Source organism: Schistocerca piceifrons, chromosome 4 (genome assembly GCF_021461385.2).
Source record: "Schistocerca piceifrons isolate TAMUIC-IGC-003096 chromosome 4, iqSchPice1.1, whole genome shotgun sequence".
In the NCBI taxonomy this organism is placed as follows: domain Eukaryota; kingdom Metazoa; phylum Arthropoda; class Insecta; order Orthoptera; family Acrididae; genus Schistocerca; species Schistocerca piceifrons.
The window spans coordinates 168,686,019-168,701,363 of record NC_060141.1 but is presented as its reverse complement, the minus strand read 5'-3'; the positions used below and the strand labels follow the sequence as shown (position 1 = coordinate 168,701,363).

Below are 15,345 nucleotides of genomic sequence, written 5' to 3'. Positions count from 1 at the left end.
AAACTGGGTGGGGAGGGGAAAGTGATACTGGCACACAAAATACACTGCGCCAGACACCACTGTGGCTTGCAGAGAGAACTTTAAGATGTAGATCTAATAAACGTATTTTTTGTATCAAGTGTCAGTGCGAAAGAGATTACTCTATTGTGAAAAGCGCAATGTTGCGAGTTGGCAGAATTCAAGAAATGTGTAATACCAATACAGTGTAACTTGTAACTTTTAGCAGGCAAGCCGTATAAAATGAGCAATGGACTAGTGGTTTGGCATTGGTCATCTGAGAAATCCCCCTTTACGGAGAAACTTATGCACCCTACTGGTTTCATAATTAATTGTTTTATAAGTACAGGAAATATTTAAACTAAAAATAGTTACACAATATGTTGCTGGCAACAAGTTTAGCTGTCTCAAAATCAAATGGTTGGTAATCTGTTGCAGCTAATTCCACTTCTCTTTAATGATGCTATGAAAATGTGAACTGTTGCTAAGCACAGTGTGTGTGTGTGTGTGTGTGTGTGTGTGTGTGTGAGAGAGAGAGAGAGAGAGAGAGAGAGAGAGAGAGAGAGAGAAGGGGAGGAGGAGGAGAAAGGAGGAGGGGTTGTGATTAATACTGGACCTACAATCTCACGGAAAGCATTTTAAGATGTGTTGTACAACATTTCTTTACTGGATACCATTTCTGTAGACATCTTCACCCAAAAAAACTTTTCTTCTTAGCTCTTGAAAATAGTAAATGTGTACAGGTGTTGCGACTGTCACGAGACCCATAAGTACATGGCGTCACAAGAGAAATTATTAGCCAGTGACGTTTAAAGGTAGACAACAATAAAAAGAATATGAAAGACTATCTTTATTATGGGATAAAAGGGAATAAAACAAGTTAAAAATCTAATGCAGTTTATTTTTAAAAGACAAGTGGAACATTAATACAACATCGACAATTCAACAGAAATTGTTACACAATTAAGAAAAGATACTTGGCAAAAAACATTGATTTCAGTAGCTTCTGTGCCATTTTTTGTAGCTGTAGTAGGGCGAAATCTTACACTTTAATAGACAATCTGTTAAAAAGGGGCTCAGAAATTTCGAACCAACTACATTTAAGCAGAAAAGGTTTACTGACTACAAAAGTTAACATACTAAGAAAAATAAAAAACGCACAAATCAACTGCAGGGGTCTATTTTTATTTACAAAAAGCGGATTGCGTCTTGACTTTCACAAATAATGTTCGATGCTACTGCGAACTTCTATTGAGATCAGTTTTAACGTCGGAGAGGAAAACGTGAAAGTAAAATGTCCATTAAACTGTTTGCATGAACGAAACGCACCGAGGGTGTTCAGTATTTCTCGATCTGTTCGATAACTCCAACAGTTCGGAAAGCAGATGACAATCCTTCGCTCTATCTGCAACAAAAGGGGAATCAAACAAACTTGAGGCACTAGTGCAAGACAGATATTACTGCTGAGAACGACTGCAAACTAAACATGTGAGCAGGCTACCGCATATTGTGATTCACAATAAACTACTTCACGTGTGAATTACCTCGATCACTTACATGACGCTTTCTCACGGACTGTCGGTTGTGTTGGTTTGCCCGGTAGCAGCTCCTTACGCGGCGTATCGCAGTGGGCTAGCGAGGGCGAGGTGTGAGGTGTCATTCCTCCAACCCCTGGGTCGGGGGCGGCAGCGGGCAGCGCAGCGGAGCTCCACACCGCTGCCGCACGTTTCGCTCTGCAAATTGAAAAACCGAGCATGAGGCAGCTGCAGGGGGAGGGGAGGGGCGGCGAGCCGCCACCGCCACCCCCGCCGCGACATCACGCCGTCTGCAGCCGCCTTATCGCGCCCAAACTCAAGCCCGCGTCTGCGCATGCTCTTCGCTAGTTGTCATGCATTCCGCACCTCTTTCCTTTAAGCCCCCTGACGGGATAAATTAAATGTAGCACCTCCAAGAAGCCAGCCAAGTTCTGTTGCTGGGGCCGCCACCCTCATGGGACTTCTACAGCGCATATCTCATTATCACCAAGTGGTGAGCACAGGCGAATTAGGTTCATATAATGGACTGAAAGCATCAATTATCCCAGGGGAAAAAAACCCACAATATTTATCAGAGAGGGAGAAAGTGGTGATCACAGGACTTCGAGCCGATACAGCGCCGAATTTCGTTAGGTGTTCGAAGGTCTTCGTGGTCAAAACGTTGCTTCAGGGGACAAAATGGCAACACTACGAGTAATCCCTACGGAAAGCGCGAAGGGAATGTCGATTATGACCGTGCGTGAAGGTCCGCTGATACGGTCGAGTGGAAGAATTTAAACCCGGGGACAAGCTTTCACGTCTCTACTGTCAGTTTCTGATGCGCATGGAGGCCCGAATTATACGGAATGTCTGTTCCACCTTTCTAACGACCTGTCAATGGAGAACATTTCTTTTTTCCATTACACCACTTTTTCGGCTTCATAGGATATGTGTTCAGCCACAAACAGCTGAGAACTAAAATCATGCAACCAGTCCTGAAAGAAAATAATGCAGTTGCTTCGGCTTTATAACCTGGACAACTTTTCGTTTCATTCTCTAGGGTCATTAAACTATGTGGAATGCCTTCTTCAATAATTTGTTTACGAGTTCATGCAATTGAGCTAGAGCAGTCTACAGACAGCAACAAGGGTAGCTAGAAGAGCACCGTCAAGACTTCCAAGTACTTCTGTCACCAAATTCATCCATCTTCACCGAACTGAATATCTGTTTCATCACCTCTTGAACGCAGCGCTCGACGCGCGAATCTTCTACCACTCATCCTTTAACACTGTGGGGAACAACGAAGACTCATGCATGTGAATACCTATCATCACCTACAGCTTGTGTGGCAACAGTGTGTTGTGCAAAAGCCGATAAGATTAGATACTAGCAAGCAGTTCTTACAATCTCACTCGCTACTTAATATATGTAAGAGGGAAAACAAATAAACGAAGTTCTCTCTCTCTCTCTCTCTCTCTCTCTCTCTCTCTCTCTGACATTACTTAAGTGCAAGCCTCGGAATTCAATTGGGAAACGACCATTTACATCGCCTGTTACAAGATCTTTCTACGACTGGATTAAGAACTTATAAGTCACAACTGAAGTTGTAGAAATCCAACGAAAGGATATCTGTCTTCTTAAAAGATCTGATTAATCAAAGACTTAGAAGAAGAAGAAGAAGAAGAAGAAGAAGAAGAAGAAAGAAAGAAAGAAAGAAAAAGAAAGGTGTTTAACTACAGAGATGAAAGTGCCATACTAAATGTACCAACGTTTATATCCAATTAAGGTGGGATTCGCGACGAACAGAGTCTCAGACAGGGACCGTACATTCGTGCCGTGTACTATGTGGACTGTATAGGGCGCGGAAGCAGTTAGGGACCAAGGGCGAGTGCATGTCTCGATATGGGCATTCATCGTCCGATTGTTTAGAATATACCGAGGAAAAGTTGGCATCTAAACGATACATATTTGCAATACTGAAAGACAAACGTAAGGTGTGCCGTAAAGAGTCTTCGTTCGACATGTGAAAACGGTTGAATTAAGACAAGGAATCCATTGAAATACTCTTCAAAAATGAGCCAATTTTTCACTTCAATGATAAAGTGACAAGCAGTGAACATCCATGGAAATCTTTAAAACACATTTATGGGAATAAAAACTTACTATTTTCTCTTCCTTGAGCAAGATCTTAATTTACCGCCCTTTCTGACGAGAATCAACGAAATATTAAACGTTGGTATATTTTTTTCCTTTTAACTCCATATATTGCTGAGGATATTCAAGAATGCCGTATACACTTTCAACAGGATTGTGCACTGCAGTGCGATCTTAACAAAATCCAGAATTTCCTCACTGCATTAGATGCACGCCCATGAGTAGACTGAGTTGGGGTCACTACAAGTGAACCTTCACGAGATCCGATACCTCTCCATTTTCACTTCTGAGAATATCAAACATAGTATTATCACAATCACTGTATACCGACCAGCTACACTCGAACTTAGACCAAGAAATTACCTCACATTTAGAGAAGTTATGACTCATGTAAGACGTCAGATGACAATGAAACCTCACTTCCGTAGGGCAAGCAGTGACCGATCTCCTTACGACGAAGAAATTTCAAATAATGTCCCGGCGACACTCCTCTTACGTACGTCCAGTTCAGGTTTTACACAACCTGAACGGTCCTCGAGGCACCGATGTCATAAAACTGTGAGCATTTGTTTCGATACAACTTCCAAGCACTTGTCGAGTCAGTGATACGTGGATTACTGCCATTGATGGAATCGCATAGCACCTACACGATATTTGTTAAGCCTATAATAGACTGTTGGCCCGTTAGAATAATTATTTTAGTACGACACAGCAATTCGCTACGAGAACATGATCTTAGAAGTGTTATGGTGATACAGTGCATGGGTGCAGACTAATCTCTCACTGCTCGTTTCAAACTGCAATAGTTAGCTGGACAGTCGATTTAAACACAGTAGCGACAGTAAGATTTAAGGAGGCTATACACAGTAGGTTATACATCACGAGCTGCTCACGTAGCAACGACTAATGCGAGACAAGTGGTCAGCCGGTTTCAGATCGAAATCACGGTCTGGATTCGCGGCAGCTGTTCTGGAACATGAACTGGTAGATTGAAAGTCTTTTTGGTAGCGTCTGCATTTGCTTATACTAGTGCTCGGCTGGTTCCATGTTTCCTATGGGGATTTCCATACACTAACACAATATGAGCAAAATACTGTTCACCCATTACGCAACAAAGTGAATTTTTTGGTGACGGGAAGATGATCTTGCCATATAAAAATACTGTCGAACGCACGATGGAATACCAGAATGAAGCCTGACAGTACAAAAAGACCACCTCCCATACATCATTCTACAACGCCAGTATCATTTATGAACACACGCTCTTGAACTTCTAATGAATTACTGTAGCACCAAAATAAAGGTAAAGTAGAACTGTTCTAGCTAAAAAGGTATTCCACACAGATGAACAGAGTGCAAAAGAAGGTAAGAAGCGTAAAGCCGGAAAAGAATTCAAAATAATATTTATGATAGGGAATTTTCGGAATGGTGGAGAAACGCCGGAAGACTAAGGGGGAAAAAGGAAATCAAAATTTTTGCAGCGAGGTCCACAATCACTCAAAATAGGGGGAAGCCGCATTAACCGAAATGAGTACCTGGTACCAGAATGAAATAGGCGGTAGAGTAATATTCCAATTTCTGGAAGTAAGATGCTCACAAGAATATAAGGTGATCGGTTCAGACCAAAAGTTACTAGCGTTATAAGAAGCAGGAGAAAGATAATAGCGAATAGGCTCTCACTGTCAGCGTGTTAATTGTGTAGCACAGGAATTTAAAGTAATAAACGAGCGACATTTCATAAATAACGCACACTAATTTTTTTCACTTACACTTTTTTTTTCCTTCTTCAATATCTCTTCACAGTCCTTCAGCATAGTCGCCCTGCTTCTCTATGACTGAATACCAACGTCTCGGAATCTCTATTATTCCATTCAGGACACCATTTCTATTCATCTGTCGAATGGCTCGGGAAACGGTGGTAGAAAACTCTCCCAGAGAAAGATAACGACGTTCCTGGAACAAGTCGAAGTCTGGTGTACTCATGTCCGGGCTGTAGGGACGATGCGGCACACTTCCCATCCGTACTCGCGCACTTTTTGCGCTACAGCGTTACCGATATGAGGGTGAGCGTTGTCATGGAGAATGAGTGGCCCAGCCTCGATAACTGAGGTCAGGTTTGTGCATTATTCTGCGCAGGTTTTGCTTTAAGTTATGACAATACACTGTTGTGACACTTGTTCCACATGGGACTCTATTTGTCGTGATTCCTTGGTCATCACACGCAAAAATCATCATTTGCTTGAGCTTTTTTTGGACGTAGAGAATCTGAAGGTCCTCACTCACTCATTGGACTGTGATTTCAACTTCGGTTCAAAGTTTCAAATCCACGTTTCGTCAATAGGGACAATTCGACACAAGAATTCCTGACCTTCACGGTCAAATCATTGTTTGAGCAAGGTTGTAATGTCCAGGCGTTTCTGCTTCTCTTCATCAGTCAGAGTGGGGCTCATCTCGCAGAGATTTTTTTCTTCAAATCATTTGTCAGAATACGTAATACTGATGTCAGGGGAATTCCTGTGGCTTCAATGAGTTCCTAACGAGTCGCACTGTGATCCCCCTCACGACCATCTGCCACTTCGTTCATTTGCTGACGTTTCTGGCCTTCCGGGTCTTGGATTATAGTCTATCTTCATATGACCACGACGAAAACGATTAACCCAACGTGACACTGTACTACGGTCCACTGTAAACTCACCATAAACTTCACTTAACGCACTGTTTATTTCTGTCGGGTTTTTGCGGTGTAAAGTTCCGATCTTTATGTAAGACCTCTCGTCTTTAACAGTTACAATACACGAGACCACTGCAGGGTACATTCCTACGCCTCGCCAATTTTATGTTACAGTATACAATGAAAAACAATAAAAACACGTGCTTCTCCCTCAAGCTCCCAACTACTTCTGACGTAATTTTCATTGTTTTGCTTCAAAAAAATCTACAGTAATACCACCAGCGCATTCTTTATGAAATGTCACTCGTAGATCATAACATGGCAGCGTCAAGGTGTCAACGGCTTGCTCATAGAATATCAAGATTATCGCAGAAAGGGAAATGTACCTGCTCCTAAGAATCGATTAAGTCGACAAAGAACGGAACAAATGAACCGTTCCTGAGCCTATTGACAGTACGACCTATTCTTAGTACGAATGATGATGATGATGATGCAAATTCTAAAAGCCTTCAAAAAAATATCATAACAATCACGCGTAGTTTATCCCTGTGGAGTACTTCGACGGGGATCATAATACAGCGGCTACAGCAGTGAGAAGGAAATAAAAAACCGGAGTGAGAAGCCGGTTAACACTCCTAGCACGCCTGTTGTGCAGCGCTCTCGAATGAGGATATGCGAGTAAAAGGCTAGATTGGCAGACCCCAGGCAGGCACCACTCTGCAGCTTGGGCTGAGCCAGCGGCGATCGGCTGTGTCCCGGCCGCAGCCGCCGTATCTGGCTGCAAAGAAAGCTGCAGGCACGAACTCTCCGCACAATAGCCTTTCCCTGTGCTAAGTCGAATATTTTCAAATATTCCGTAGTCTCATATAAAAGAAAACGCAGTAGAAAATACGATGACTACAGTTCATCAAGCCATTAGGAGCTACGAACCTCCTTTTACTTAAAAAAAAAAAAATCATCAATTATTTATGAAGCACACCTCGCGCTCGTCACACACAATACTGCACAAATCGTGAACACAGCTGTACAGATGGGTTGCGTCTTCTATTTTCCCACCATGTTCGGCCTTATACCGAACTGCCAACTGATGGCAGTACGGTCACACCGAGAATACTCTTAAGGAAGTGATCGATTCTAAGATTGTTTAATAGAGTGCAGTACGTAATCCCGTGTGGCAAGTCTTCAAAAACTGACCTGCGAAGAGGAAGAACGAAATGCACTGACTCGCTGAAAACTGGAGAACCCTAAACACTACGACAATATTCAACAATCAGTTGTACGAGTCTTGTATTTTAGCATTTGGTCATACTGACCAAGTAAGCCACCTTGCAATATGTAAATGGCTAAATGATCAATGTGACCAAAAACCTAGAAAAATAAACAAAAATACAAGAGATAGTACAGAAGAATTATGCAACTGGTTACTGAGTACTGACGGAGCTTTCAGGGTCCTCATCATGTCAGCTCCAACTACCAGGCCTGAAAAAATATAGCTGTTTTATAACCATGTAGTTGTTAATGGAGATATTATTAATAATGAGTTGCCTGTGAGATATTATTAATAATGAGTTGCCTAACACTGAACGATTCCATTCGTCAAGCACTCTCTGATATCGGACAGAGAGCGAAACAACTGTAGTATAGTCATAACAGCAGTACTGTAGTAGACATTCAGTACTGTCGCCCACTTCAATTCGGAACGAAAAGGAAAGGGCAAAACTAGATACTACCCTTCACCTTTGTCATTATTTATGTACTTGTGAAATAAACACAGAAAATCGACACTTGATGTCTGAAATCATCTTACAAGGGGAGGCCGCCAATTGTGAAATTCAGATTCGATTCATACTGCGCATAATAAAAGCTCATGGCCAGAGGAGTAATGTGGCAAAGCACCAAGATGCACTTCTCAGTCGTTGTCGAGAAAATCGAGAGTTAAAAGAAACCGTTGCGGTGAAATACTCTCTACGATTAATACTTTTCGAGAGTGTCTTGGCGCAGCGGTAAGCGCTCGGGTTCGTAATCTGAAGGTCGCCGGATCGAATCCCGTGCCATGCAACTTTTTTTATTATTATTAGTTTTTTGTAATTCTAATATATATATTGCTTATGCATGTTGGTGAAGGCGGATCGCTCTCCAATTGTACCGCCTCCATTTTTCCGTTTGTTTAACAGGGTGTACCAAAACTCTCCAGTCCGCACTGATTTTCGACGATGTTATGAGTTGCGCTAGGGACCGCATCTACCTTCTTTCGAAGTTAGCAGGTACCTACGCTGCTATGCGGCGGCTCGTTTCGGCCCATTCAACATCTGTCCTTCAAGTGTAACGAGCGAGTAACGGAGTTTATATTTCATACCTGCCACAGCAAATTTGTGTTCGTGGGGTTTCTATTCTAATTCGAACGTATTCGTTTCGGAATATCGTTTCTACGTCTTCCGTTAACTATACGTGGTTAATATTATGAAGACAATTAATAACATTTGTGAAATACAACTTCGTTTGCGGAAAACATAATGATGTTCGAAGTCGCCAGTTTTTCCACGACAAACGACTTTCGACAACTTATTATATGCGTAATTGTTGCATCTGATTGCCGGGAATTATATATATACTAAAATGAAGTTTGCATGGGGCGAGATTCGAACCGGCGACCTTCGAATTACGAACCCGAGCGCTTACCGCTGCACCACAACGCCGTGGAAAATTATTTATCGTAGAGAGTATTTCATCGTAACGGTTTCTTTTAACTGTCGATTTTCTCGACAACGGCCGAGAAGTGCATCTTGGTGCTTTGCCACATTACACCTCTGGCCATGAGCTTTTATTATGCGCAGTATGAATCGAATCTGAATTTCACAATTGGCGGCCTCCCCTTGTTAGTCAAAAAAACTAAAAGCTAAGAAACAGAGCTCCTAAAAGCGTAGTGATTACAAGTTTCTCCGTTAGCCTACAATACGTTGGAACACGATTGTTTTTAAATCCACGGTAAGAATACATAAGAAATAACGAGCAGAGAAGTTTCTCAATGTAAGTCTGCAAGCTTTCATGGCCATTGCTATTGAAGATAAAATCTTCTGAGTCGTTGTGCGCGAAGTTTCACAATGTTCTACGCGAAGTTGTGTCCCCAGTATTGATGCGGAAGTAGGTGTAATTTGTGGCTGTACTCACGCTAACATGTCTCCCTACGTCCTCTGCACCCCACAACACCGATTAGCTATGGCTCGCCGCGATAGGGAAGGCGTCAGCGCCGACTACAATGCGCAGATGATGAACGGCGGCCATCTACACCAGCGGACGGCCTATGCGGACGCCTATTTGTTATTGCTATTACTCATGTATACAAAGTCCTGGCACGCCCGTCCGCGTGCTCCCATTTTTATTAGCTTTAAATATTTGAGTGCTGGAGGAACAGCTGCAGACAAATCGAAAAAAAGGAGGGCGTTGGGGAGAAGGACCGGATTATTAAGACAGGACGAAGGTGAGTCTCTCTCTCTCTCTCTCTCTCTCTCTCTCACACACACACACACACACACACACACACAAACAGCTACTTGGATAGGGGGGCGGGGCAGAGAGAGAGAGAGAGAGAGAGAGAGAGAAAGAAAGAAAGAGAAAAGGGGAGGGGGAGAGAGAGAGAGAGAGAGAGAGAGAGAGAGAGAGAGAGAGAGAGAGAGATCGGACAATTAATGTACTGCACTGCAATGTACACTTTTATATATACGGTTCGATAAACTGCAATGGCAGAAGTAATTTTTTAAATTACTTATTTACGTTCAGCCAGCAGATCATAATGTAGATTGGAGGAAGAGCTGCAATGGAACGAATAGAGATGCTCTTCCTCATCAACCATACTCGGCGGCAGCCTTTTCGAGTGAACTTTAACCGGTTATAGCAAGTGCACCAGTTTCAACGAGGGAAATTAATCACTAATGAAAGCGCTATTACAAAAGCTTGTCAGGAATTGCTCCGGTATGTCGAACACTTGTATGAAGGTGACGCTTTCGCGCTTTGTTAAACGAACCTGTGCCGAAACGTGCTGCTCTTCATCAGATCTTCTCTATTAGTCTATGAATCCTACACAGTAAGGGTCTCAAACTGACTAGCGATACTGAAGTATGAATCGAACGAGGGTCTTTAAACTATCTGCATCTTGAGATGACTACACTTCCTGCAGATTCTTCCAGTGAATCTCAATCCAGCATTTGCTGTTTCTACGATTAGTTTTATGTAGTCAGTCCACTTTGAATCCCTTCACACGAAAACTCACAGATATTTAATGGCTGTGAATGTAACCATGCAATAACTGGTTTTTCTGCTTACATTTATACGCCATACCTGCTGATGGCATGGTACTAGTACGGGGAACATCATACCAGGCGATGTATCCCTCTCGTCAAGTGGTTACCGCTCAGTAGGTGGTACACGTGTTCTAGTGTGGGAGATGTTTACACGAGACGAGATGGAGCCCCTGATTTGTCATCGTCTCTCATCGAAGTACGATTGAGGAAACTACTGATCAATGATGTAATGAGTTTGTTCGCCTATAGCCACCGACTGGCAACTTGTACATCAGTAACACAATGTACCACACTATGCTACCGGAACTGTGCTAGAATGCCTCGAGGAACGCATCACAGATATAACGTGGTTTGTGCCGACCCGTAGGTCACCTGATCTAAGTCCTATTGGACAAAACTGGATTATGAAATTACAGTGAAATCCAGACCATTAGCTGTTTACAGGCGTTGATAAATATCGACGGGGACAGCTGAAAATGTGTGCCCCGACCGGCACTCGAGCCCGGGATCTCCTGCTTACATGGAAGATGCTCTATCCGACTGGACCATCGAGGACACACAGGATAGTGCGACTGCAGGGACTTATCTGTGGCACGCTCTCAGTGAGACCCACATTTCAACTTGCTGTCCACACACTACATTTGTAGTGCCCCTGCCCACTATACTAATCTAGCAACATATCCATTACGAACATGTCCGAAAGAAGAGATACCATCTTCATACAACTGGATCAAGCCGAAGCAAGATGATAGTGTCTTGTTTCCAGCTCCGACTGACTGGCTGATCGGTCTCTTTCCCCGATGTTTTCCTCGTTTCAGGCCAAGCCATGATGTGTCGCTGCACTTATCACGGCTACACGATAAAATGCCGGTGACTGTAATTCACTTGCGAAAGAGTAGTCCGCCAAAGATTGGTATTAATAGCGTCAACAACCCAAGTTTCCCCAGAATTAGTAAGGCGTTCTGTCCTAACGACTCTTCTGAACTGATTTTTATATTTTATTTTGGCTGCATAAACTGAATTCAAAACCCTCACGTGTTGTCAGAGGTTGATCCTGAGGGAAGAGTACAAATACGTCACTCGTTCCCTGGGAGACCACGGTTGGACACAAGTTAATTTTATTGTGGTTTGTGTGAGCGTTGAAGGCATCGCGCTCGATACATAATTCATGGGGATGAAACCTGGACGATATGAGTTCCAACACGATACATTACTGTGGTACTGTGCATCCCAGTACGTACAATGAACAATTTTCTAATATATGCAATGGAATACTAACTAGCGATCTACGTCTCTACAGAGTATAGATACCTGCGAGTCTCTTGAAGTCATTTTTCTGTGTAGACTTATTTTATTTTGAAATGAACAATTCTTTTAATTATTTAGCAATTAGCTCATTTGGTTCCCTTGGGCGTTATCACATCACACCACAATAAAAACTTACGTTTACCGATGTTATATTCCACACAAACAGGAGTTTCGAAAAAAATATAGTAGATGCGTGCGAGTCTATTCCAGACGCGAAGTCTGTACGTAAATCGGGGAAAGTGCAACCATTATTCAGGCTTTGTCATTAGTGAAGCTGAAATCACACACATGAGGGATAGCTGTGCCTACACTGATGGGTGGAATGTAACTTTGTGATGTCTTCATAATGCCCAAGAGGCCGAATTAGCTAACCGCTAAATAACGAAATAAATTATTTACTTCAATTTAAATGGACAGCATAATAGGAAAATTACTTGTGTTAAGAATTACAGCTGCTGTGGACTCGTGCACACAGAACTATATCTGCCAGTCTGCTGAAGAACTGAATGTTTTCCAGTACGTTCCGCACGACTGGGAGTACAATGAAACATCTGGCAATAGCAATAGCAAGTCCGTGGATACGTGTTGAAGTGGATGGTAAGTTCGGCCCAGAGCTACCGATACGTTAGTGGGAATGGGGTCAACGTCTGAACCTTCGTTATTACCCGTGCAGCACAATCCTGTGACATCAGTTATCACATTCTTCCTTCGACCTTTCTTGTAGTCACAAAGAACGCAACCTAGTTTCCCATTTTGTTTTGTTCCGCAATGGCAGGAATACTCACGTGTCTTGAGGACTGCAAAAATATTGCATAAGAAATTTGGTAATGTTAAGTTAGGAACCCATTTCTTACTGTTCTAAGCTGCTTTGCAGAAATGATTGTGTGTGTTCTACGACACTGTTTACAACTGTACAGACTACAGTTGTTAAAGACGGCTGATTAAGAGTTAGCTTATGACTAGCTCCAATGCGAGAGGCTCGGCACCTTAGCCTACCACCCGTCAGCCGTCACTCTGCAGCCTTTACGCCCTGCCTTTGTTTCTGCCAGACTGCTGGGCTAGCGTGCAGAGCTCGTTACTTTCAAAGGCGAAGCGACTCCTGCTAGCGCTGCCCCGGCCCCTCCACAGAAACAACCGCCACGAGGAGAGCCGCGCCGCACCGCGCATGCGCACTTCGGGCACGCGATTTGTTTTGATTACGGCTCCCCCTCCAATGAATAATGGATGTATATTGCAATAGCGAGAGAGAGAGAGAGAGAGAGAGAGAGAGAGAGAGAGAGAGAGAGAGAGAGAGAGAGGGGGGGGGGGAACACGGAGGGGGCGGGGGGGGGGGGAGGGGTGGCTAGCACGGTCGACGCCATGACTCACTGGGCAAATAACGCAAATATTCCAGTCGGTTCGACCTCCTTGCTACTTTCCTTTGAAGTAGTCACTTGTCTTCTTGTTCCATAGCAGGAAACCACATCAAATAACCTCATATCCATTACGAACAAGGAATTCTTCAACCATCTAGCAACAACACTGTCGAAGAACTCAGTTTACTACAGCAGAAACGATGACAAATATACACATCGTATACGACTTCCGAGCGTGATCTGAAAACAACTTTTATCTATCGCAGACGAAAAGAGTTTACATTTTTATTATGTAACAAATCGGCATCCTTTTCACTGCATGCGATAGCTACTGTTTCGAGACCACGGTACATCTTATCGAATCGACAATCATCATCACAGCATTCACAGCCCTATTCCTAACAGATTGTTAAGCCAGTGTGGTCATTATTTCTGGTATTTGGTTGCAGCATCTAACAGTAGCGTGAGGTGACAAGCCTCGTCTGTATTTTACACATATTTTAAGTGGGTCTTAGGACTCAAGTGATAAGCAATTGTTTGTGCTCTTTGGCATGTTCCTATAAACACGTGAAATAGCATTAAAAGCATGATAAAAGCCAACCCAGAGTCTCACTCCCTTTTTACACCATGTCTACTTCCTTAGCCTGACATCAGTCATTTTGTACTGTCTTCAACCAGACAGACCAAAAAATATCTCAGCCTGAACGCCGTTCGTCATCTACCCCCGCACGAGGAGGATGACAACAAATCCCACGTTACCTCGAATCTGACTGAGATTAAACCAAAGAGCACAACATTTAACCAGCGGAGAGTACCTATTTTCCCACTGTTTGTGCAGAGTGTTAACTCAGTCATTAACCGGTAGTAGTTGCTACACGCCGTGAGCTTTCGGCCGCTAGTCATTTGTTTCTGGATGCAGCCACCATTACCTAGATGACATTGCTGTATGAGACAGTCATTACTGACTGTTATGCTACTGTGTTGTACTACACATTATTTCGTACCGTTTCCTTTCGTGATGGTAAGTGTATGTAACTGCAGCAGTTAGGATCTTTATTACACATGTCAATTTCAGTCCCGATTACGAACAACGTTTAGGCGATCTTTACCTCTGTGCGTGGCTTCTGCTTTCATGGAAGCATGGACCACAAGATAATGTTCATACTCTGCGGGAGGCTGGCGCGACGTCCTCCCCTTGCAGACAATATGGTGCCCGGGCTTGCGATCCCTGCTCCACGCAAACTCCCTCTGATGACCATTCACAGCTTACAGTCAACACACTATACACTTAAAGCATTTTGTACCATCAGTTTTTTCTGTTTCACATACGGAAACCGAAGTATCCTGAAATTAGACATAGTTACGGGCCAAATAAAAGTCAGTGGGGGGCTTATGCTTTCACTGATGAACATTGCACCGCTTTCACAGTCTGACAAATAACCGTGAAAGGTGCATCAGCTGGATATACACTGATGGAAACAAATTGTAAAGCCTGAAAGTCATTAATGTAGAGTAATGAAATTTCGGGAATACATTTGTCTATGTAACATATTTCACTGCAAGATCACAGGTTAACGAAAGCGCGAAATAAGCCCCTGCAAATATGAACAGCTGGTAATTAATAATCGGTGTAATCGCCGCGATGTTGAATGCACGCATTGTGTTGTACAGGTTCCGGATGTCAGTTTGTGGAATGGAGTTCAATTGTACGCGAACGGTTAATGTTCGTTGCGGATGACGCTGAGTTGTCCCATGACGTCTTATATATGCTCGTTTGGAGACAGATCTGGTGGCCGAGCAGGCCAATGCATCATGTCGACACTCTGTAGAGCATGTTGGATTACAACAGCGGCATGTGGGAGAGCGTTATCCTGTTGGAGAACACCCCTTGGAACGCTGTTCATGAATAGCAGCACAGCAACTCGAATCACCAGACTGACGCACAAATTTGCAGTCAGGATGCGTGGGATAACTATGAGAGTCCTCCTGCTTTTACAGGAAATCCTATCCCAGACCATAACTACTCCAGGTGTAAGTCTAGTGTATGA

At 43.2% G+C, this 15,345-nt stretch overlaps 1 long non-coding RNA gene across 1 annotated transcript in view; it reads right to left on the bottom strand.

The window, feature by feature from the left end:
* Positions 1 to 877: 877 nt before the first annotated feature.
* The window catches only part of LOC124796063, a 106,196-nt gene continuing 91,728 nt past the window's right edge, over positions 878 to 15,345 (bottom strand). Inside the window, exons 4-5 of the long non-coding RNA XR_007016727.1 lie at positions 1,555 to 1,730; positions 878 to 1,402 (exon numbers count right to left, since the gene is read on the bottom strand). This is a non-coding gene — a long non-coding RNA (uncharacterized LOC124796063). The remainder of the gene's footprint in view (positions 1,403 to 1,554; positions 1,731 to 15,345) is intronic.